Here is a 25071-nt window from a genome sequence, read left to right as displayed (position 1 = left end):
AAGCGGGTCATGAGTGTCATGAGGGCTGCCATGGATTTCGGCTTTTCCTGTCCCAGGTGCCGGGCAAGCCACTCGTCGCGGATGTTATGCTTGAAGGCTGCTAGGGCCTTTGCGTCCAGGCAGTCGACTATCTGGTTTTTCTTTCTTAGGAACCTTGTCCAGAATTGTCTGGCTGATTCTTCTGGCTGCTGAATTATGTGGCTTAAGTCGTCGGCATCCGGCGGCTGCACGTAAGTGCCCAGGAAGTTATCGAGGAATGCGACTTCCAGGTCCTTCCAAGAACCGATTGAGTCTGCTGGCAAGCTGTTAAGCCAATGTCGGGCCGGTCCTTTAAGTTTGAGCGGGAGGTAATTGATGGCGTGTAGATCATCGCCGCGTGCCATGTGGATATGAAGGAGATAGTCCTCAATCCATACCGTCGGGTCTGTGGTGCCATCGTATGATTCGATGTTTACGGGTTTGAAGCCCTCTGGGATTTTATGATCCATTACTTCATTCGTGAAGCATAGCGGGTGTGCGGCGCCTCTGTACTGGGCTATATCACGACGCAGCTCAGAAGAGCTATGTCTGTTGTGTTCGGCCCGGCCGGATTTGTTGTATCCGGAGTGAAGATCATTGTCACCTGCCATAGGGCACCTGCGCGATCCGTAGATCGATCTTGTCTGTCTTGCCTTATCCTCCAGTATGTTTTGCAGGTCGGCGCATTTTCCCGTGCCTTAGTTGTGCGGCGTCGGGGCATGGCTTGGGTAGAGGGCTTAAAGGCCTCTCTGTCGCGGCCACGGGGTGGCCGGTCTGCCATGTCATGCGCTGGTGATGTAGGTGCTTCCTCCTCCGATCGGGGTAGCGGCCTGCGCTTCGGGTAACTCTTGGAGGAGCGCTCGAGTTCATACTCTTCGGCCGCAAGGACTTCAGTCCATCTGTCAGCTAGCAAATCTTGGGCAGCTCTAAGCTGTTGCTGCTTTTTCTTGAGGCTGCTTGCCGTAGCTAAAAGCCTGCGTCTAAAACGCTCTTGTTCGGTGGGGTCTGATGGTATGACGAATTCGTCGTCATCGAGGCTTTCCTCGTCTTCGGAGGGAGGCGTATAGTTATCATCCTCGACCTCTTGGTCTGCCGCTCTCTCATGAGGGCTGGCTTCTCCATCTTCCTATGCCGAATCTTGCTGGGGTGGGTGTTCTTCAGCGCTATCCGGAGTAGTATTATCTCCCGTGCCGGAATCACCGTTTTTGCTTTGGCATGATTTAGAGCGGCGCCGCTGACGCCGGTGCTTTGGCTGTTTCTTGGGGGCGTCATCCCCCACTGTTCAATCGCCATCTCCGTCTTTTGGAGTATCCACCATGTATATGTCGTATGACAGGTGGCTTTCCAGCGCCCTACAGGTGTTGGTTCATGTTCGTCTCCTATATCGTCGTCCATGTCGTCGATGTCTTCGGAGCCGAAGTCAAGTATGTCGGTTAAATCGTCGACAGTGGCTACAAAGTGGGTGGTGGGTGGGTTTTGAATTTCCTCACCGTCCGTATCCCACCCTTGCTGACCGTAGACCGGCCAGGGCTCTCCTGATAAAGAGAGAGACTTAAGAGAATTCAGGATGCCGCCAAAAGGTGAATGCTGAAAGATGTCCACTGCGGTGAACTCCATTACCGGCGCTTAATCGGATTCGATTGGCGGGGGCGCGGGGGGCTCAGAGTTCGGAGAGGAATCCGGCTCCTCGGAGTCACGGGCCATGCGGAGTGCAGGGCTAGGGTTCGGCTCGATCGCCTCTAAGATCGCAGCCCCTGAGGCAGCGTCCAACCGCTGATCCTCAATCGGCGCAGTAGGTTCCGAATCAATGGTCAAAACCGATGTGTGTGCGGCCTCCAAGGCGCTGTTCGGCGGCAGAGCTATATCCTGCCCATCGAGACAGTGTGGCACGCTTGGCTGTGGCTCGAATCCGTCGAAGATCAAGTCTCCGCGGATGTCAGCAGTGTAGTTTAGGCTTCCAAACCTGACCTGATGGCCAGGGGCGTAGCTTTCGATCTGCTCAAGGTGGCCAAGCGAGTTGGCCCGCAGTGCGAAGACGCCGAAGACGAAGATCTGTCCGGGGAGAAAAGTCTCACCCTGGATCGCATCATTGTTGAAGATCGAAGGAGCCATTGGGCCTACAGGCGACGACACAGAGGAACTCTCAATGAAAGCACCAATGTCGGTGTCAAAACCGGCGGATATCGGGTAGGGGGTCCCGAACTGTGCGTCTAGGCCGGATGGTAACAGGGGACAGGGGACACTTTGTTTTACCCAGGTTCGGGCCCTCTCGATGGAGGTAAAACCCTACTCCTGCTTGATTAATATTGATGATATGGGTAGTACAAGAGTAGGTCTGCCACGAGATCAAGGAGGCTAAACCCTAGAAGCTAGCCTATGGCATGATTGTTGTGTATGGAGTTGATTCTGTCCTACGGACTACAACCCTACGGTTTATATAGACACCGGATAGGGTTAGGGTTACACAGAGTCGGTTACAATGGTAGGAGATCTTGAATATCGCATCGCCAAGCTTGCCTTCCACGCCAAGGAAAGTCCCATCGGGACACGGAACGAAGTCTTCAATCTTGTATCTTCATAGTCCAGGAGTCCGGCTTGAAGGTATAGTCCGGCTATCCGAACACCCCCTAATCCAGGACTCCCTCACTCCCATCCGAGGTTTTATTTTTGGCAGCCCAATTTATGTATTTTTTTTGAAGAAAACGCAGAGGTCTGTTCTATTTTTCTATATAAGAATAGGAACACCAGGTCCAACTTATGTTTCCCTTCTAACTATATTATATATATTTAAATTATTTTATATGTTGACTGTTTAGTTCACATAATTGGCAAATAGATGACCGCTCTCGCGATCCCCTTCACCCCCGCCACCACATCCACCCTCGCCGCCGCCCCCGCCACTACCTCCACCCTCGCCGCCACCCCCCGCCTCCTGACTCCGGGTGCGCCTGCCCCCCTCAGCAAGTCCGCTCGCGCGCCCCATGGAGTCGCCGGCCATATCCACAGGGGAGTGGCTGGAAGACAGGCAGATGTACAAGATGCATCTCCCACATGTCTACAAAAGCCTTCCCGCGGATGCTCCAGCCGCTCAACTCCGTCGCGCCGGCGGTGCTGCGGGAGACTCGAGGGAGGAGATGGAGGGAGCGGGCGATGCGGATCTGCGACGACGCTCTCTCCTGGACCCAGTGCACGCGCGAATGGAGGGAAGCAGAGGAGGAAGCTGTGAGGGAGGAAGCCAAGGAGGGACCGAATCTGTTCTCTCACTCGTGCAGGTATGCTCGGATGTGCAAAGATCATGTGGATTGGGAGCTGCTGAATCTAGCCCTGCGGATCTACTTCGAAGGAGATTTCTCGGAGAAGCATAGGATGCCCCACCCCTGGAAGCCGCTGATTGTGTTTGTTCGATGGGCGAAAGGAGAAGTGAATTGAGGAGATCCACACCGTGCTGCGAGATAGGAATGCTTGACTGGACTCATGCCCACCAGCATGCCACCGGAGCCGGAGCAGGTGGATCCCCTACCTTACCTCTCCCCCAAACCTGCAGAAGATTGAAATTAGGCTTGCAATCTGCTTTAATTGAGCTGTCTGGTGGTTATTTCTGCTCCTGAGAGACAACATCTGGCTGGAGGATGAGAAGGAACCAGGAACTTCGATGAATTTGCCCTATCACAATGAGGGGGAGCACCGGTTGGACAGTGGTACGGCCCACCTCCACCCCAAATGGGGGCACAATCTGGGTAGGCTCCTGTAATTGCACAAGATCAATCTGCTGGTGGTTCTGACTCTTAGATCAGTGGGAAATCTCAAGGCAAGAATCAGCAAAAGAAGAGACAGGACATCCAGAAAACTGCTCCTGCCCCTGCTTCGGGCCTTATGGCATACTCTGAGTTGATCTGCTACAACTGTGGGGAACCAGGTTATCATTTGGATAAATGTGTCAAGCCCAAGAGTTGTTTTATCTGCAAAATGGTTACCCATAAAGTTGAGAATTGCCATGTCAGAAGGAAAACCCACAGTTCTGCTAGATATGTTGGAAGTGCTGCTCCAGGATTAGGGTTCTAACACATAGACCCACCTGATGAAAATGCTCAGTATCATGGCTCCCTGAAGAATGTGGGGATTGTTCTGGTAGAAGCTGGTGAGGTGACCAAGCAGGAACTTGCCACTGAGTTTGCAGACATTTACAAAACCAACTGGCCCTGGCCAATCAATGCCCTAGATGAGTGGACATTCTTGGTCAAACTCCCTCCTGAAATAGATGTAGTTCAAGTTGCTGGATACCCCTGTTTTGGTCTCAAAAAAGACAATGTTGTAGTCAATGTTGAAGTCTGGAAAGGCAGGATTGGGGCTGAAGAGGACCTCCAGGAAACTTGGATCAAGATCAGGAAATTGAACCCCCAAGTGGTGTGACTGGACTATGCTGGATCAAATCACTTCCACTCTGGGGGTCTTACTGGATGTGGATTGGCAGCATAATTTCAAGTCATTCTATGAAACTCTTAGGGTCAAAATCTTATGTAAAGATCCCTCCAAAATCCCTGTTGAAAGGCTTTTTGGAGTTGGGAACAAAATCTACAGGCTACTCATTGAGGTGGAGTCCTTAACCCCCACTGAAACTGGCACCTCCACCAACCTCTCTGCTGGTACATATGTCTCTGCAGCTGAAACTGGTACCAATCTTACTGAAGATGTTGAATCTAACAGGAGCTCTAGATCTGAATCAGATAAAGGGCCTGCTGCCAATTCTGGGGGCCCTAATATCAGAGGACAATCTTTTGGCCACAATCAGATGCTTGGAGAAACTACACCCACTTCAGTCCTCTAGACACACCTCCCTGATTCTCCATACACTCCTCAACCCAGCATCCAGGAAAAGATCTTGAATTCTATGCTTGATGAAACTAATGGATTCAACCTCCTTAGGGAAATGGAGCTCCTGGAAGATGATGATCTGATGGAATTAGAAGGTTCTGTAGATCTACAAGAGGATCAAGAGGAACTAGTTGAAACAACTGAACTCCCAGACAATTTGGACTCAAAGAATAACTCTGACTTCCCTGCCCTTCCTAAGGAGAAGCACCTTCCCGAATGGGGTCCTATTCAAGCCACCAGAACCAGTGCCAGGGTAGCTGGTGACAAGAGAACCATTATTGAAAAGGCTCAATAGCTCAAAGAGGATCAGAACCTGGAAGTTTAAAAACCCCAGGGTATGAAACACACTTCCTTCTCCAACTTTAATGATCCTTCCTTCAATGCCATTGCTGCTAAGATTGGTGTAGATATTACTTCTCTTAATGATGGCATTCAATTCTCTTCCTTTATTTACCCTCACCAAAACAGATCTGAAGGCTCTGTTTGTGAGAATTTTTCTCTAGACGGTAGTTCTAGTTTAGACTGCCTTCGATAAAGTTGACCTTGATTTCCTTATGAAACTCCTGGAGCTTAGAGGTTTTGGGGGTAAATGGACTAGTTGGATCCAACAACTTACTCATGGGGGTCTGTTGGGGTCAAGTTAAATAACTGTGAAAGTGATTTTTTCCTTGCTGGTAAAGGCCTTAGGCAAGGTGAGCCCATCTCCCTGCTTTTGTTTAATTTAGTAGTGGTCATTCTTACTAAAATGCTGAGCAAAGTTGTTGATCATAGTCTGGTTGCAGGGCTCTGTCCTGAGGTCTGCCCTGGTGGCATCATCTGCCTTCAATATGCAGATGATACCATCCTTTTCTTAGACAATGACTCCACACATGCTAGCAATCTGAAAACTGTTCTAACCTATTTTGAATAAGTCTCAGGCATGAGAATCAACTACTCTAAAAGGGAACTCATCCCTACAAACATGGATGATCAGGAGTTAGCTGACTTCCTCTCTATTCTAGTCTGTAATAAAGGTAACTTCCCCATTAAGTACCTAGGTATCCCTCTCCACTATGATAAACTGAGGAGAGAGGATATCCAACCCCTTCTGGATAAAATCATTAAAATGATTGCTTGGTGTAGGGGCAAACTTCTCTCTTACAGAGGTAGATTGATCCTCATACAAGCTTGTTTCGCTAGCATTCCAGTGTATCTCCTCTCCTTCTTCAAGTTCCCTAAATGGGCAGTTAACCTCATCAATTCTCAGATGACTCATTGCTTGTGGAATGATTTTGAGGGAAATAGGAAGCTACACCTTGCTAATTGGGCCCTAGTCTCTATGAAAAAAAGATTTTAGAGGCCTAGGCATACCTAACCTCCAAGAAATTAACATATGTCTTCTAGGGTCTTGGATTAAAAGATTCTATGAGGAAGACCTGAAACCCTGGAAGCTTCTTATTGCCCATAAATACCTAGGAAATAAACCTAATATTTTTGTCCCTTCCTCCAACCCTAAGACCTCTAGATTCTGGAAAGGATTAAAATCTATTCTGCATGCTGTGAAAATTGGCTACAGATGGAACATAGGGGATGGGAGCACAACCAGGTTCTGGGAAGATATTTGGTTTGGCACATCCCCCCTAGCAGTCCAATTTTGGCCTCTTTACTCTGTCTGCAATGAGCTTAACAAAAGTGTCAATGAAGTTTGGGATGTTCAATGCCTAAAACTCTCTTTTAGAAGGAACTTTAGTGATAGTCTCATGGAACAATGGTTCCAGTTGGAGAAAATTGCCAAAAGCATTACCTTTACTGCCGAGCCGGATGCCCTGATTTGGCAGCTGGACAATAAGGGGAAGTATTCCTCCAGCTCCATCTATCATGTTACCAACTTTAGGGGGGTTCAACCCGTGTTTATCCCTGCTATTTGGAAATTGAGAGTTCCTCCTAAAATTCATGTATTTCCCTGGCTTCTCTCCAAAAACAAATTGATGACTAGGGATAACCTTAGGAAGAAACACATCATCAAACCCCTTGATTGTGTTTACTGCTTGGAACAAGAGTCTTGTTCTCACCTATTTTTTGAATGTATAGTTGCTAAACATCTTTGGGCCCACATTGAGGAATATTTCTCTAGTCAGATTGGCTCATCCTTCGAATCTGTCGCCAGATTCTAGATTGCTACCAAAAAGTGCTCAGTTTTAAATACGGTTAGCTCAGCTGTCCTTTGGTGCCTCTAGAAATATAGAAATGCTATGATTTTCAGTAACACCTCCTGGATTTCCATTCCGCAGGTCTTGAGGTTGATTAGGAACATGGTGAGGAATTGGGCGATTCTCTCCTCCGGATCGGACAAGGACAAGTTGATGAGCTTCGTGGAAACCCTAACAAGATCCCTCCAGAAACCGTTGGCGATCACTTGTGGCTGAACAAGGCTCGAGCTGCTCTAGGGCTGGCCTCGTGGGCTCGTCTCAAGATCTCTGATGAAGACGATGGGCACCTGGTGCCGAAAAAGAGGGACATCCACCATGCTATGCCTTCCAGCCCGGTGTCTCCGCTTGCTTACTGGTCGCCGCAGGCTGACACGGCCCCTCGGCTGAAGACCATGAAGGCTTCATTGGACCCTCCTTGTGTCATTTGAGTGCTCTATCCGCTCTGCCTTTGGCACCGCTCGGGTGATTTGTGTTATTCAAAGAACTTGTTCATCCACCCCCCTAGTTTGTAGCTTTTCTACCTTTGCTTTCGAACTGCTCTTTGAGCTGCGGTATCAAAATATGTTGTGGTTTCGTTCTCAACAATGGAACCAGGGAGATGCTCCCTGTTTTTCTAAAAAAAATATGTTATTATATATTATTTTTTATTGTCATCATATATTTAACAGATACTTACATATGTAAGAAAACAATATCCCACATCTTATTAACTTATAAAAACAATTTCTTAACAAATAAAATCCTGGATTGTTTTGGCACGAAAATCCTAGTGGTTGTGTAAAAAAGCTTGGTAAGATTTAAGGACGAATGTAATAATATCACTTATTATTTAAATATATTTATAACAAAATACTCAGCCCCTTTTTATTTTTTGATAACATTGCTGGCCCAACCCAAAATTATAATTAGAATCAGCCCAGCAAAATCGTGTATTTCGAGAAAGTGCAAATGACATGTAATTTTTTAGGACATAAAATAAATGGGCCACATGGACGCTACATTATTTGTTCACCCAGCCTAGCTAATGGCTGTCATTCAAAAAAATATCAAATTGACTATAAATTCTACCGCGCAAAAAAGATTGTAAATTCTGAAAAAATGGGTTGAATACGTGCCACATTTTTGGAGGCTGAAATGTGGGCCAATAGGTCGAAGCCAATGCAAGTCATTGTCAATTTAGTCAACAAATGATTCTGACATGGTAGCCATTTGATTTACATCCAATGACCGGCACCCATCTTCAATCTCTCGTCTTCTTCCTCCAGCGCCGCCGGCACCACCTCCCGCATCCTGCTGCTAGCAGCTCTGCTTAGCACATTTCGCTATGAAGCGCTACTCCATCATTGGCCAGGCCATCCCTCCACCCCTCCACACCTCCTGTTCTTCTCCACCGACTGCCGAACCACACCGCACTAGAACCAGTTAACCCTCGTACACCTGTCCGTCTGCGACTCTACTCCCGCGTCTTCCCATCTCCGGCTCCTTGCTGTCCGGGGCCTCGCCGTCGTACACCATCTTGGATGCGCTCGGCGCGGCGTGGTCAACATGGTCAACGAACGACACCATCGGAAGTAGACTGTGCGTGGAGAGGCTGACAGCTGGGTCCACAACCGCACACAAGGAAATGCCTCCTTATTATGCGCAAAATGATGATTCCTCCACCTGACATCTGGGACCCACCGGAAGGGCCTCTGTATTTCGTGAAAATAACATGCCCCCCGCTGACATGTCGGACCCACCAGCTGTATTCGCATGCAAGGAAGTGCCTCCTTATTATGCACAAAAAATGAATATTCCCCCTGCCAGCTAGAACCCAGCATAGTGGGCGGCTGACTTGTGGGCCTACCAAGTTGACGGGGACGGAGGGCTTTGTCAACTTAGTCAATATGAATGATTCTAGCTCCTGTTACCATACGATGTTCATCCAACGGCCGTAGTGCTTCTTCAACCTCTGGTCTTCTTGCTCCAGCCGTCCAAACCAGCGCCGGTCGTGCCGCGTGCTCCTGCTTCCCGTGGCCGGCTATGATGCCGCGGAGGCCTCACCGCCCCCTACTACTCCCACCGCTGGCCATGCCATCCCTCTCACCCACACCCCCTGTTATTCTGTGGCGGCAGCAGCCTCACACCGCAGCCGAACCAGTGAACCCTCGTACTCCTCTTCGCGTGGGCATCCACTGCTGCGTCTTCCCCGGCTCTGAGACGTCCCCTTCCTAGTCCTCGTCATCGTCCACCGCCGTGGTTCTCTCGGCGCGGCGTGGTCAACATGGTCAAGGAATGACTTCCATCGGACGTGGACTGTACATGGAGAGGCTCACAGCTGGGTCCATGGCTGCAGTAAGGAAGTGCCTCCTTATTACGCACAAAATAATGATTCCTCCACTTGACAGCGGGGACCCACCAGACGGGCCACCGTATTTTGCGAAAAAAAACGTTTCCCTCTGACTTCTGGGACCACCAGCTACATCTTCGCATGCAAGGAAGTGCGTCCAGGCAAAAAAACAATTCGCCCCCCTGACTGCTGGGACCCAGCAGCTACATCTTCGCATGCAAGGAAGTGCGTCCGGGCAAAAAAAAACGATTCGCCCCCCTGACTGCTGGGACCCACCAGCTACATCTTTGCACGCAAGGAAGTGCCTGATAGTCGGGACCCACCTGGTCGAAGCGTACGTAGCGTTGTCATTCTGGTCGCGAACGTGTATGTACAAATATACTGGTGGATGTAGAGGCGTGCACGTGTCGTAGTAGAGGCGCGTATGTGTCGTAGTAGAGGCACGCACGTAGCATGTACACGTATGTACAGCGGCTAGGGTGCAAGAAAGAAAATACAGCCATGTATGTGTACATACGGGCGGGGTCTCGAACGCCTACTCACGCATACGTACGGCCAGGGCTCGTGTACATGGCTGGGTCGGAACGGAGAAACAGCGTCGTCGTCGTGTTCATGGGGAGGCAGCGTCGTCGTCGTGTTCATGGGGAGGCAACGGAATGAGTCGATTTCATGGGGAGGCAACGGAAGGCGTCATGTTCATGGGGAGGCAACGGAACGTGTGGGAGCCAACCGACTGGGTCGGAACGGAATGTGTGGTCGTGTTCATCGGGAGGGCTTGGACGGAATAGGCGATGGAACGAGGCCTGGCGTACCGCAAAATGGAGGAAATGGCCTTGTGTTCGATCGGCCACGTCCGAAACGGGATCCTGTTCATCGGGAGGGGTCTGGCGTACCGCAAAACAGAGGAAACGGACCCCCTACGATCGAAACGGGGGTCCTGTTGATCGGGAGGGGTGTGGCGTACCGCAAAACGGACGGACCTCCTACGGTCGAAACGGGGGTCCTGTTCATTGGGAGGGATGTGGCGTACCACAAAACGGGACTCCATGGGATACTGTTCATCTCCGCCGTCGACCTCCTCCAGCCTCCACGGGCTCCTATTCATCCAGCCTCCACCGCGCGCTACTCCACCGGCTACTGTTCAACCACCCCTCCACCGTGTACTGTTCATCCAGCCCTCCACACCACGGGGTCCTGTTCAACCACCCCTCCACGGGCACCCCTCCACCGTCTACTGCTCATCCAGCCCTCCACCACACCACAGGGTCCTGTTCGTCCAGAGGCAACGCCACCGCTCAGTGTTCATCCAACCCCCCCCCCTCCGCAACACTCACTGTTCATCCCAGAGGCAGCATCGATCGGCTTCAGTTAGCAGCAGTAGCGAAGGAATCGCTCGATCGGGTTCAGTTAACATCGATCGATCGATCGCTCGGGTTCAGTAACGTGTAGCCTGTAGTGCAATCGCTCGGGTTCAGTTAGAGCCCAACGCCTCGCTCGGGTTCAGTTAGAGCCAACGCCTCGCACACACGCGCGTACGTGTACGAGAGAAACGTGCATCGCTCGGCCCCCGACCTCCCACTGTAACTGGGAACTCCCCAAAAATTTCCTCCCCCTCGCTTCTACCACGGTTTTTCCGTCATGGACGGCCCAAACAAAGTCATGCAGTTGCGTCTCCGGCCCGCCCAGGACGAAAAGCCCATTTTCTGTCATGATTTTTTGTCATAGAAGTAGGAGCCGACCACATCTATGATGATACCGGGTTTTGTCACAATTATCGTCATAGAAGTGTCATATTGATGACAGGAAAAAAATTCGTTCAGCCCAAAATGTCACGGATGTGTCTATTTTTGTAGTGTTAAGAATTAGTTTTTGAGTATCAATTGTTATACATGTTGGCTACATATGACATGGCACTTTCTTATAGTCAACAGTTGGCTATACTATTAAGTATTAACCATGCCTTTGTACACCTAGACGGAGGGATTAAATCAGGATGACTTGGAAGGGGCAGAGGAGATGTAAGAAATGGTTCGTAGTAAGTCTTTCACAAGTACTATAGTAAAAATTCATACAAGGAAGATTCTAGACTAAACTATAAATGGATACACTTTTATTCATGCGCAATACTCCAATAGAGAAAGATCATGCATGGAAGTCTCCACATGCTTAGACAGCGGATTACACTGAGCGGAGACTAATGATCAACATTTAACTTGGTAATGCGTATGTCCAGGTGAACCTCCTTGGAGTACTTGTGCACCGCATTGGGGGTAAATGATACCATGTGTCTTCCATGTCCACATCGGCTGGAAGGTCCTAGCTCTGCACAGTCCTAGTCAGCATGGTGGAGGCGGTGTCGCCGCCCACGTACCTCGAAGGGGTAGTAACAGTGAGCACGCACCCGTACATCGGCCTCGTGTCAGTGTCAGCATCAGCGGCATCGCCCCTGACGCACACTACAGAGATGGGGTGGCGTCCTGCGCGGGCCTCGCTGGTGCCCACGATCAAGAGAGGAAGACGCTATCATCCTCGTTCGAGACTAGCAGGCGGCGGTGATCCTCCAGCGACTCTGGCATGGTGAATGGGTAGCATGTCTCGTACTTGATGTTCTCCACCAAGGGCTAGTAGTGACCGCTGCACGCATCCGTGAGGTGATGCACGATGTCCGCCGGCGAGCCCAAAAATAGCATCGATCACTCATAGCAGTAGACGAAGGGCTCCTTGGAGGCATCGACCAGGCCGTCCATGAAATGGGAGTGGCTGTAGGGAACGTTGCGCCAGTTGAATATATGAGCAAGTTACTACGAGATTTAATCTGAATCAGCACAAAATAAATCATGACGGCTATAACAGAGATTAAACTAATCATGTGGACTAGCATAGTAGATGAACAGATAGAACCTAGTAGGATATAGAGTAGAAACATGAATTCTACCATGATTTTGAACAGGATGGACAGAAACACATACGGTGCAACGGGAGCGGCACCGTTGGCACTGAGGTTGTCGCCCATGTCGTTGAGGAAGAGGTTGCCGAGGTGGGGGAAGAAGTCGTTGTCGGTGAAGTCGTGGCTGCTAGTAGTTGCGAGAGTGTGCTGCCCAAATTTCAACAGCGCCCGCCGAATGGAGTGCAGGAGGGAGTGGTTGTAGGGGACGTTGCGGCCGCCGAATGGAGTGTAGGAGTAGCACACGAAGCAGTAGATGGTGCTCCGGTGCCCAGAAATTTTTGTTTGGCATCGCTTGGGCAATGTAGGGCATCGGTGCCAAATACCCAAAAGGCAAATTTAGCACCGCTTTTGGCCTACATAGTGGAAGGCCTAAGTTTCTATCTCTACTCTTATCTCTATCTCTACTACTCTTTGTTTTTTATAACAAATCGAATAGTACTGCGCCGTCCGCTGCACGCCCGGCTGAACACGCCTCCTCACCTTCATCATCACCAACTGAGTCTTTTATAGGAGTAGGAGTAGAGAAAAAACCGAGTTGGTGATGATGGTGTGCCGTGCAATGCATGGGCATCTTGCTAATTTTTTTGCATATAATTCCAAACACCACGTAGACACGGTCTTTGACCATTTTACAACTATGTTAGTATCATTGTTAGTGGTCAGCCGGTGCAAGTTATAGCCCTAGGTGTTTTAACCTTTTTTTAGTAATGATATCTGGCGATTGTTCGGCACCAGCTCAATCCTGGCGAATCCCACGTAACCATCAGATTTCCATCCGACGGTGGCTATTTTTAAGCCATAGTATTTGACAAAACCGCCACCCTTACACACGTATTGTAACTGCGTCGCTGACGTTTGCAACTGCCATGTCTCCCGTTTGCTGGGGATTGGAGTTAGCATCGATGGCGGTTTGTAGTCATTCCACGCTCGGGCATTGAAGCTTGTAACTATTTTAGATTAGAATATACTACTCCTCCGGTGCTAGTAGTAGAGCAGAGTCCTACTCCACTGCTACTCTACTCAAGCAAGTTAGGGCATAGTAGTAGGTACTGTAGGGAGTACTAGTACAGTGATCACTCAAGCAAGTTGTCTGACTTCGATATGACCCTACACTGCTGGTATGTGTCTCGTAAGTCAAGCGGCGTGCTGTAGTCACCATCACCTGTCCACTTCCCGCAAGACATATTCGCTTCTCCATCTTTGTCCGCTCTTCCATCCCTGCTAAGGCGCCTCCCCCTCGCCCAATCTTCCATCCCCGCTAAGGCGCCTCCCCCCCTCGTCCGAAACCCAAGCACTAACAATGGCAGAACTGAGTAGCTCCCGCCGAAAGAGTGGCTGGTATTCGCTCCCCACAGAGGTAATCAAGCTCATTGTTTTGCGTGTGTACAATCTCAGTACCATGCCGCTCGCCGCGTGCTCGTCGGGGTTGTACCGTTTACTCAAAGCCCTCAGGCCGGAGCTTTTTAAGCCAGCACCTTGCTTGCTGATGCCGCGTGGTATTTAGAAACGGCGTGTCATGCTGCATAATGATCGTAGGGTGGCGAGCATCAACCCCCTTGACTGTGATCCAATCCCGTCACCCTCATCTACATTAACGGTATGTACTGGGTCGGCATGAACATGTCTTGTATGGTGCTCATTAACGGTCGCGGCAGCAGCATGCTCGTGGAGGTCTACACCTGGCGATTGATCCCCCTTCCTTCGATTAACACTACACTGCTTTGGCACCGCGGCCCAGAATACTCGGAATCTTACAGTAGCCAACATGATACCAAGTTTGATTTGCTCAAGGTTGTAATCTGCCAAGTGCCCACAAGATATGTGAATTATAAAGACTTTAGGCTAATTGCATTCTTCAACTGCGGTCTCGCCTATCTGACAGGTCACTGCGGTAAGGGGATAAATCTGCACGTCCATCGCAGGATCATACATCCTCCATGGTTCTCTGATGCCATTGAACACAAGGGTTTCATTTATGTTGTCGACTCCTTCTATGGCTGGACGTATTGCTGGCCTACTCCAGTCATCGCTACAAACGGCTGTTACAGCAGTATGTTACTTTCCTATGATATCATGATGGCTTGCTTATATTACTGTCAACATTTACTAAAAAAATATGCATGCTCATAACATGCCATTCTTAAGATTTTCTACATCAAGAGCCCTTTTTTATTTGACTCCAACTTTTTTTGAGGGTTATTTGACTCCAACTTGATATAATGTTGTAGGCCGCATGGTGTCCCTACCCTTCCTAATCCCAGAACCGTTCAAAGAAAAGTGGCATGGCAGTTGTAGGTGGTTCCTGGCTCGATCAGATGACGGCGAATGATTGATGATTGTTCGCACGTACCGGACGTGTTGTTTCGCAGAATACAATCACATTCACTACAAGGTCTTTGAGCAGGATCCCAGCTTCTCTGGGCCTTCAGGAATTTTTGACTGGAGGTTGGTAAGTAGCCTTGGTACACGCTCTCTGTTTGTCGGACTGAATTATCCGATTAACCAGGAGATAACCGATGGCAAGGATCATGATGGCAACGCGGTTTCGTTCATCAGGCAAAACTGTGTGTACACAGCATACCAAGCGTCTCTGCATGCACCATACCCTGATATGTGCCGCCACGCTCTGTAGCCCAAAGTAGGAGAGAGGGTTGCAAATATCAGACTTCGACCTGCTGGCTGGAGTTTCCCCCGTCAGGCACCCATCCGGTTCAAGCCGTCAGCCAATCTCCACAGCTTAATAAATAGTAACATCTAACTGAGCCAGTTAGTTAGATGCGTACACTTGGTGTAGTAGGATCTTTATTTAGTTTGATACATACACTTGTTCTTTTTGGTAGCCCTTTTGTAATGATGGCTAATGTTTGGTTTGGAAGAGAGAGTTGTGTCTTCACTCTTCTGGCCTGCTTACTACTTATGTTGCACCCCCTGCCCTGGTTGCTGCTGCTGCTGTTTTCAATGCACAATCAGTAGTATATTTCGTCTGTTGGTTGAATAAATGTGTTGTTAGAACGACAAACACAATGTTTTGGAAGTCGTTGCACGGTTCGATCCTTTAGTGCCCCGTACCGTATATAGCGCATACTATTTTTCGTACGTAACACATTTTCCACTTGTTGATAACATGCAGCCCACTGATGAAGGCCCAATAGAGAAGCCCATAATTAACTGGAAGGGAGGATCTCACATGAATCCGACCCAGGTACATGCTCATGGTCCCCTAAACATAAATAAGTAAATAAATAAATAAAGCTAAATGGTCATGCACCAGTTCTCTAAATTCATGATTTAACAAGAGGATATTATTTCCTATGATAGTGTCGTTACATTCAGTCGATATTATTCTTAGGCAAAGATAGCGACCAGTCTTCTTTCTCCCAGCATTTTCTTCCTGCAACCAGCGGACCCATGCGCTCGGCGCGGAGTGGTCAACGTGGTCAATGAACGACACCATCGGAAGTAGACTCTGCATGGAGAGGCTGACAGTTGGGTCCATGGCTGCACGCAAGGAAATGCCTCCTTATTACGTGCAAAGTAATGATGCCTCCACCTGAAAGCTGGGATGTCACAGCCCTAGAGTTGATTGCAATTAGTTTCATAAGCATTCATGTCATCATGTTTAATTTTTATAAAGCTGAAATGGGGATCGATCAAACCCTAGCACCAGAAAGAATTCAAATAGGTTTAAATAAAATCTTTTTCAAAGAACCCGAAATGTCATTGAAAATGTTCATGATTTATGATAGAGGTGAAAACCTCTGCCAAAAATGATGAGCATATTTCTTGGACATTTATGGATTTTTGGGTTAAATCATATTGTATTTGAACTGGAGCATTTAATGCCTATAAATATTTTAAATGCTTCAATACTTCTGAAAACAATTGGGGGCTTTTGGAAATAATTCAAATAGTGCCCACAATTTTTGTCAGGATTTTACAAAATGAGTTAGTATTTTTACTAATTCAAAACAGATCAAAATAAATAGAAAACAGAAACAGAATTAGAAAGAGAGAGAGAGAGAAGGACTCACCTGGGCCACTTACCTAGCAGCCCACCTGGCCAGGCCACCTGACGGCCCAGTTGGCTGGCCCACCCCAGCCAGCGCTGCCTGCTTCTTCCACCTTCTGCCAGAAGGAGAAGCAGGTGCGTGGCGAGCACGCAGCCGAACGCGGCCACCTCCTGCTTGCCACCTTCTGCCTCCCCCTCACGCCACGGAGAAGCCCGACGCCTCCCCTCCCCTTCCCCTCGCTCTCTGGCTCTCCCGCCCTCTCCTCAGCTTCCTCACTCGCACCCGAGCAGAGCCCGTCGCCGCCGTCCACCATTCGCGCGGCCACCGGCCTCCACACGCCCCTCCGACGTGCTATGAGCTCCGCGCCGTCGTCCTCGTCACCCCCACCGAGCCAATCAATCCGGGAAGCACCGCAGCGACGCTATCGTCATCATCTACACCGACGGGCGCCCGAGATTGCCATCGTCAATCCGTTGCCTTCGACGCTTCCCCGAGCATGCTGGGCTTCTCTGCGAGTCCTCCGTGAGCTCCTCTGTTTCTCCCCCTAGTTCCCGTGCTTGTTTGGCCGCCGAAGCCGTCGTTTCCATCCTGGCCGAGAACCACCGCCGCCACGGACTTGTTTCCGACGAGCTCCGGCGCCCCCGCACCCAGCCGCCTGCTTCCGTGGATGCGCGCACGCACGAGCTACCTCCTGGTGCCTTTCTCCGCCGCTCCCGTGGCCTCCCGGTGTGTTTCCGTCGTGGCCAGAGGTCACCGGTGACTAACTCCGGTGGGCTGACGTGTCCGGCTTAATTAGCCACTAACCACCCTATTTAGTTTAACACTAGACATTAATAGTGGGACCCGCTTTGTTAGTTTTCTGGACAACAAAAAAAATTAGATTACTTAATTAAACCAGCAGGACCCACGCGTCAGAATTGACCTGCTGACGTGGCCGTTGACCAGGCCCACATGTCAGCGACTCTAACTGGTCTTGTGTCACTGACTAGTGGGCTCCACTGGTCAGGTTTGACCTGGGCTGACGTTGTTGACTAGCTGATGTCAACATGACGCATTGATGACGCAGTAATCATTTTCCTGGATTATTTCTAATTCTAAATGATTTGGAAATTCCAGAAAATATCCAAAACTTTGAAAAATCATAGAAAATAATCTATAACTCCAAATGAAAAGTTTTATATATGAAAAATTATTAGAAAAATCCAAGGAATCTGTTTATGGCACTTTCATGCATGTTTGAGCAGGTTAACCTCACTTTTTAGTCCAAAACATGATAATGCACTATTTGAATTCATAGTTTGAATTTGAATTTGAACCTTGAGTTCAAATCAACCCAAAACCTTTCTGTTACTAGTTGCATTAGCTCAAATCACAACATATTGTCATGCCATGATCATGCATCATATTGTGCATTGCATTGATTGTGCTCTTCCTTGTTTGCCGGTAATTGTCCCCTCTCGGTAGACGCTGCTCCGACGCTGTGATCGTTGACACTGATGAAGACTCAATGTTATCTTCAGAAGTGCCAGGCAAGCAAAACCCCCCTTGTTCATTCTGATATGATCCCACTCTCTCATTCGTGCTCTCTTTTACTGCATTAGGACAACATCGATTCAACTGTTACATGCTGCGGTAGCTGAACCCTTTCCTCTGCATGACCTGTCATTGCCACAGTAAATAGATGAAACCCACTAGCATGAGTAGGAGTTGCTTGAGCCTTGATGTGCCTACTCATTCATGTTGTTTGTCATGCCTGCTACTGCTTAGAGTTGAGTCAGGTCTGATTCATCGGGGATGATTTGGAATGGTGTTGAACATGTCCTACTGTGTGTGAGCTAAGTGTGTGAACACAATTTGGTAAAGGTAGCAGTGAGAGGCCATGTAGGAGTACATGGTGGGTTGTCTCATTGCAGCCGTCCTCAGGAACTGAGTTCTGTGTTTGTGATCCATGAACAGTTACTACCACACATTGGGTTCCGGTAACTCGGCCCCTCTCAGCTTATTAATCAACTCGATCTCTGTCCAGGAGTTGCAACTAGTTTTTGGTGTTTGTAGGTAGTGTTAGTAGTCTACCAAGTGGCACCCGGTACAGGTGGGCTTGGGAAACACTAGGCACAATGGCACGGTGTACCAAGTGGCACCCGGATGGTGGGCTTGGGAACCCTGCACACATCGTTTGGGGCCATGAGCGACACCCCGGCCGGATCTCCTTGCGGATGGAACCCGAATAGGCGATAAACCTGGACTAGAGACTTGTTGGTTAGTCAGGTCGTGGCCGACTCCCTCGCCCGGTATCCGCTTGAAGGTTGCCGAGGTACATGACGTGTACAGGGCGATAAGTGGCGAGAGCGTGTGTGAAGAAGTACACCCCTGCAGGGTTATCATTATCTATTCGAATAGCCGGATTCCTCGGATATGGAAACTTGGACCCCTTGCATAGTTCATAGACAAGCGAAATTGGATACTTTAAAATGCGCAAGATAAGTGTGAGTGCTATGGATGGCGTTCTCGCAGGGAGACGGGAGCGGATCCATAGTGGTGTATTGGTATGGTGAATTTGTGGACTCGTGTGCGCCACCTCAAAGAGTTACTTGCAGTCGTAGTTCAGGATAGCCACCGAGTCAAAGATGGCCTGCTGCAGTTAAACTCCACCACCCCCTTTGTTGACACCGATGCATATGTAGTTAGTTCTGATGTAAGTCTTGCTAGGTACATTTGTACTCACGTTTGCTTAATTTATGTTTTGCAGGGAGGCTTCAGTCCCGCTAGTAGTTCCGCTTGGACTTCGACGTTTAGCTCGTTACCTCAGCTACGATCATGTACCTTGGGAGGGTCTTGTAGATAGTCAGGCTTCTCAGCCGTTTTCATTTGTAGATGTCTGTACTCAGACATGTTAAGCTTCCGCATGTGCTTTGACTTGTATGCTCTGAATGTTGGGTCGTGAGACCCATGTTTGTAATATCTCGCTCCTCGGAGCCTAATGAATAAATACTTGAGTCGTAGAGTTATGTTGTGATGCCATGTTGTATTTACACATATCGAGCATATTGTGTGTATGATTGAAATGCTTGGTATGTGTGGGATCCGACAACCTAGTTGTTTATCCTTGGTAGCCTCTCTTTTGGGGAAATGTAGTCTTGTGCTTCCATGAGCCATAGTAGTCCGCTACAGCCCGGTTCACCGGAGTCCTGCTAGCCCAGCACTACTGCTCCGAAACACTTGACTGGCCGGCATGTGATTCACTTCGTTCATGTGTCTGTCCCTTCGAGGAAATGTCACGCGGTGACATCCGGAGTCCTGCCTAGCCTGCTACAGCCCGGGTTCCCGGAGTCCTGTTAGCCCAGTGCTACAGCCCGGATTCGCACGCTCCTGACCGACATGCTCGATGTTGATTCATGTATGCCTGTCCCCCTAAGTTAGTGCCACCTTGGGTTCACGACTAGTCATGTCGGCCTGGGTTCTCTGTCATATGGATGCTAGCGACACTATCATATACGTGAGCCAAAAGGCGCAAACGGTCCCGGGCCATGGTAAGGCGACACCTGTGGGAATACCGTGCGTGAGGACGCAAAGTGATATGAGGTGTTACAGGCTAGATCGGTGTGACTTAGAATCGGGGTCCTGACAGCTTTGGTATCAGAGCCTGACTGCCTGTAGGATTACCAAGCCATTCTGGTCGAAGTCGTGTCTAGAAATGCTTTAGTTATATAAGGGAATTGATTGCGGATGGGAACGTAAGGCTCTTTTTACTCCTTATCCTCATGACCTTCTGATCTGAGTCATCCTCTTCTCTTCTACGGGGATTAAGAACTAGGCCTTCTCATCTATCTATCAGGATGACGAGTTACTATTATAGAGACTTATAGGATTAATGGATTCAAGCCTTAGTTCAGTTTCTACTACTTCTGTGTGTTCATAATTGGTCTCAGAACCTTGATATTGTGACGTTGAGTGGTTATGCCACTATTTTGCAAGATGTCTCAACTATTTTTGAGCAATTACAGCTGTTATGTTGTCCGAGTCATCCCAGGTTTCTAAATAGTCCGATGCATTTGCAAATCCCTTCTTTCCGTTCTCTATGTTCCTTTGGGCCAGATTAAGCACACTAATCAGTCTGTTGAGGTACTCTGTTGCCTTGATATGTATGTTGGAGTTAGTATTATGGCCCTAGGTGTCTCAGAAGATTACCTAGTAATCTAGCTATGTTTTGTGTTCCCCGTGTGATGATTCTGGCCATCATTCTTGAAAGCATCATGTGATGCCATTTAGTAGTAGGTATTCTACTCCTGTGTTCTTGACCCAAGAATCACTCTGTTCACTTCGTGTTGATATTGCTGCTAGTTCCTTTAGGATATTCGTAACCTTTGCGATAGTCCTCGAGGTCCATGGTATTTCCTTCTTCCAAATACCATGAACCATTAAGGCAGAAGTTCTTTGAACCAAAAGATAACCATTAGAGCACTCCTGAGGAGTTCTCCATTCATAATTGTGACTCTACCAGTCCTACCTCTTAGAATGGGTTATCCGGAAGAAATATGTTGAACTTGTTCGACATACTAACCTATGCATCCACAACTCAGAAAGTTAATATATTCCTTGAGTTGCCCCCCTTTAGTTGTATTCCGACCTTAGCCTATCAGTTGATAGTCAAGAGTATATGTGCATTCGTGTTTATCGGTGCCTTTTACTCTTGTGGTTCGTCAAGCCATTCTATTCCAGAATGACTAGGAGAAACAAAATCCAGGACCTCATCCATTTCTAAGATTGGGTCAAAGCAGTTGTATTCCGCAGATCAAATGCAATCGAGCTTTTGAGTCTGTTCTACCCTGAAGTATTACCCACTTTATGTCAAGAATATCATGAGAATTGCACCATCTCTTATGAATTCTTGATGCAGTGATACTTCTTGCCATCATTTTTCATTCCTCGGTCCCGTGTTGTCGCAACCGGAATGCCGGCAAGTGAACTATGATGTGTGAAATAAATACTCCTAGCAACTCTGCTGCTTAGTAGTTAATGGACATTAATATCATTCTTAGTGTGTTGATTATTGAATCATCACCCTAAGGTTGATCGTGCTACCTAGTCCTTATTTCTGGTGCACTCTTCGATCAATGAGTTAGGATTTTCAGCCCCTTTCGTATTGGATCATATCATCTTGCCTCGAAAGCAAGATTGTTCTCGACCATAGTAACATATCGGTGGTTTGTGATGTTCTGAATATCTTCTCGGAAGTATTACCAGGTTGAAACCTGACCGCTATGTTGAGTTCGTGATCATGCTGGTTTTCCTCCAAACCACCCATTCTCCAAGAATTTGTATTGGATACCCCTGAGCTAGTTGATTAAGCTAAACAACAACTTGGAGAGTTGGAGGATAAAAGCTTGTCTGACTTAGTTCGTGTCACGGGATATCTTTTGTGTGTGTGTTGAAGGAAGATGATATCTCCGTCGATTGGTCCTCGTGATCAGTTATTGGATCTATTGCCTTGTCAAAACTTTGATTTGAGTATGGGCTATCGTCAAGTCAAATCAGAACCAACGATGTGCGTAATGTTGTCTTACTCATGGTTGGTTCCTCGAGCATACACCATTACATCCTTTGGGTTTGATCAATGCTATCGCCGTGTTCACATGATGGTGGAAGTCCAGTGATATGGAAATTCTGATGAGTTGCTGTTGAACCCATCAGCAACATTTTGTCTCCCCCATGATTCATGTTGAACATCAACCTAGCATTGGAAACTTTGTAAGCAATGCCTTCGTGTTCCGTTCATGAAGCTTATGCTTGGATGGAAGAAGTGACTTCCTCAAATTCATGTGCATTTGGAGCAAGTTGCCGCCATAAGTTCGACAAAGATTGTTTTGTTTCCTCTGGTACCATCCCAAGTTAGTTATGCATACGTGCGAAGTATTCTATGGTTTGGTAGATTAATTACCTCCAGTCCATATGTGTCCCTAGCACACCAAGCCACTGACTGATTTGTTCTAGGAGAAGGAGTTAAGTGCTAATCCATGATAATGCACAAGACCTCAATATCCTCGATGATGGTTCCCCACCTGAACTCAGTAGTGTTTCATTATAAGACCACTACGTGGTCATGCTTGTCTGGGACAGTGTGTTCACATGTTTGTAGCAGAACCAGCTCATGTTTTGGAGCTTACCACCGTAGTCCATTTCCCGAGAATCCTGCAACGTCATCTCGTCGACTTGTGTTGCAAACTTTCTTTTTTCTCTCTAGACTTGATTAGTCTGGAATATCCTGACACCAACCAGATCTGAATCTCAGGCAGATATGATGGTTGGAGCATTTTCCAAGAACTATAATATTGGTCTCTCGATAACTGGTAAAGTGGATGTCGTGGCCAACACATCCAGCCGGAAGACCTATTATTGTAGTATCTCGATTGAAGAAAGTTGGCCACCTCCCCATGAGGATTTCGTAGGATTTACCTCCATAGTTAATCCTTATGGATTCTTGTGCTCCCGAAGTCTGACCTTTTACTTGATGTTCTATATATCAAACCATATCTATGAATGGGATACACTAGCACATCAAGGAGAACATTAGAAGCAGAGTGCTATATGTCTCTCGGTCGATCATCCAGATTTTGTTCCCTTGGCCTCGCTAAGGTGAAATCTAAGAAAGTGTTATCTTCCTTTGCATCTGCATCATCCATCACCATTCGTCATGGTGGTATGTTGTGTTGCCAGGATCCTTGACACGGATATTGGTAAAACCTTGATGAATATGGAGATGCTCAAGTTCTTGAGAGCACGCGCAAGCACTAGGTTTTACCATTGGCGTTAACTGGGATTTGCTTCTAGTTTCCTCGGTTATGTTATAACCTTTTCAAACAATGGACTCACTCTCGACTGTTGAGTTCTTCCCCAGTTACCAGAATCATTCCCAACATTTGCATTTTGTTCCCAACTTGCACCTCAGTAGTTGTTGTTCAGGATCATCTTCAAAAGTGGACTTACCATGGGTCCCTTCCATTTCCGATGATAAGCAAAAATCATCCATTGTGTTGTCTTCAACAAGGTAGTCCACATCATCCATTCTACTCTCGGTATGCCATCCCTACTTACTCCGCCAAATGATTGCTCAAGATTTCCCTAGGCTGGTATAGAGAATTTTATTGATCTCTGGATCAAAAGTAATTCTTTTTGCCACTTAAGGGATGATTCTACGGGTCACCCTCCTCCAAGATGTCTCGTTTTGGTGTCATGGCAACTCAATTCCTCGCTACATTGGCAACTGACCACCACCCTCTTAGGTGTGGAATTGTTGCCTACCTAGTGAACCTTTGTCATGTGTTTCACTCCATTCCTCTCGATGTATGCTTCGTGTCTCAGCTCGAGAGTTGTTTCAAGCGTCTCGCTCCACGAGTTGATCCTGAGTTGTTCGATCTTCGATAAGATCAATCCTTCTAGAGTTTTCCCTTTCCTCTCATTGTCATGTTAGTTGTAGTTCTCAAAGCAAGACGTCGAGATCAAGGTGATGCAATGAATCAACATCTCCGAGAAGGGCAATTGGATCATGAAGATTTGTGTCCCCTCTGTCTTCTTACCTCACGTCTTGAATCTCGGGACGAGATCCTTGTTAGTGGGGGTGAGTTGTCACAACCCTAGAGTTGATTGCAATTAGTTTCATAAGCATTCATGTCATCATATTTAAATTTTTATAAAGCTGAAATGGGGATCGATCAAACCCAAGCACCAGAAAGAATTCCAATAAGTTTAAATAAAATCTTTTTCAAAGAACCCGAAATGTCATTGAAAATGTTCATGATTTATGATAGAGGTGAAAACCTCTGCCAAAAATGATGAGCATATTTCTTGGACATTTATGGATTTTTGGGCTAAATCATATTGTATTTGAATTGGAGCATTTAATGCCTATAAATATTTTAAATGCTTCAATACTTCTGAAAACAATTGGGGGCTTTTGGAAATAATTCAAATAGTGCCCACAATTTTTGTCAGGATTTTACAAAATGAGTTAGTATTTTACTAATTCAAAACAGATCAAAATAAATTGAAAACAGAAACAGAATTAGAAAGAGAGAGAGAAGGACTCACCTGGGCCACTTACCTAGCAGCCCACCTGGCCAGGCCACCTGACAGCCCAGTTGGCTGGCCCAGCCCAGCCAGCGCTGCCTGCTTCTTCCACCTTCTGCCAGAAGGAGAAGCAGGTGCGTGGCGAGCGCGCAGCCGAACGCGGCCACCTCCTGCTTTCCACCTTCTGCCTCCCCCTCACGCCACGGAGAAGCCCGACGCCTCCCCTCCCCTTCCCCTCGCTCTCTGGCTCTCCCGCCCTCTCCTCTGCTTCCTCACTCGCGCCCGAGCGGAGCCCGTCGCCGCTGTCCACCATTCGTGCGGCCACCGGCCTCCACACGCCCCTCCGACGTGCTATGAGCTCCGCGCCGTCGTCCTCATCACCCCCACCGAGCCAATCAATCCGGGAAGCACCACAGCGACGCTATCGTCATCATCTACACCGACGGGCGCCCGAGATCGCCGTCGTTAATCCGTTGCCTTCGACGCTTCCCCGAGCATGCTGGGCTTCTCTGCGAGTCCCCCGTGAGCTCCTCTGTTTCTCCCCCTAGTTCCCGTTCTCGTTTGGCCGCCGAAGCCGCCGTTCCCGTCCTGGCCGAGAACCACCGCCGCCACGGACTTGTTTCCGACGAGCTCCGGTGCCCC

General features: G+C 48.1%; 1 pseudogene; it reads left to right on the top strand.

Annotated features, from left to right (window-relative positions):
- Nucleotides 1-4945: 4945 nt before the first annotated feature.
- Nucleotides 4946-25071, top strand: part of LOC119315781 — a 42494-nt pseudogene continuing 22368 nt past the window's right edge.

This window comes from Triticum dicoccoides, chromosome 6A (genome assembly GCF_002162155.2).
Source record: "Triticum dicoccoides isolate Atlit2015 ecotype Zavitan chromosome 6A, WEW_v2.0, whole genome shotgun sequence".
Classification (NCBI taxonomy): Eukaryota; Viridiplantae; Streptophyta; class Magnoliopsida; order Poales; family Poaceae; genus Triticum; species Triticum dicoccoides.
The sequence above is the reverse complement of the archived record's forward strand: the minus strand, read 5'-3'. Positions and strand labels throughout refer to the sequence as shown.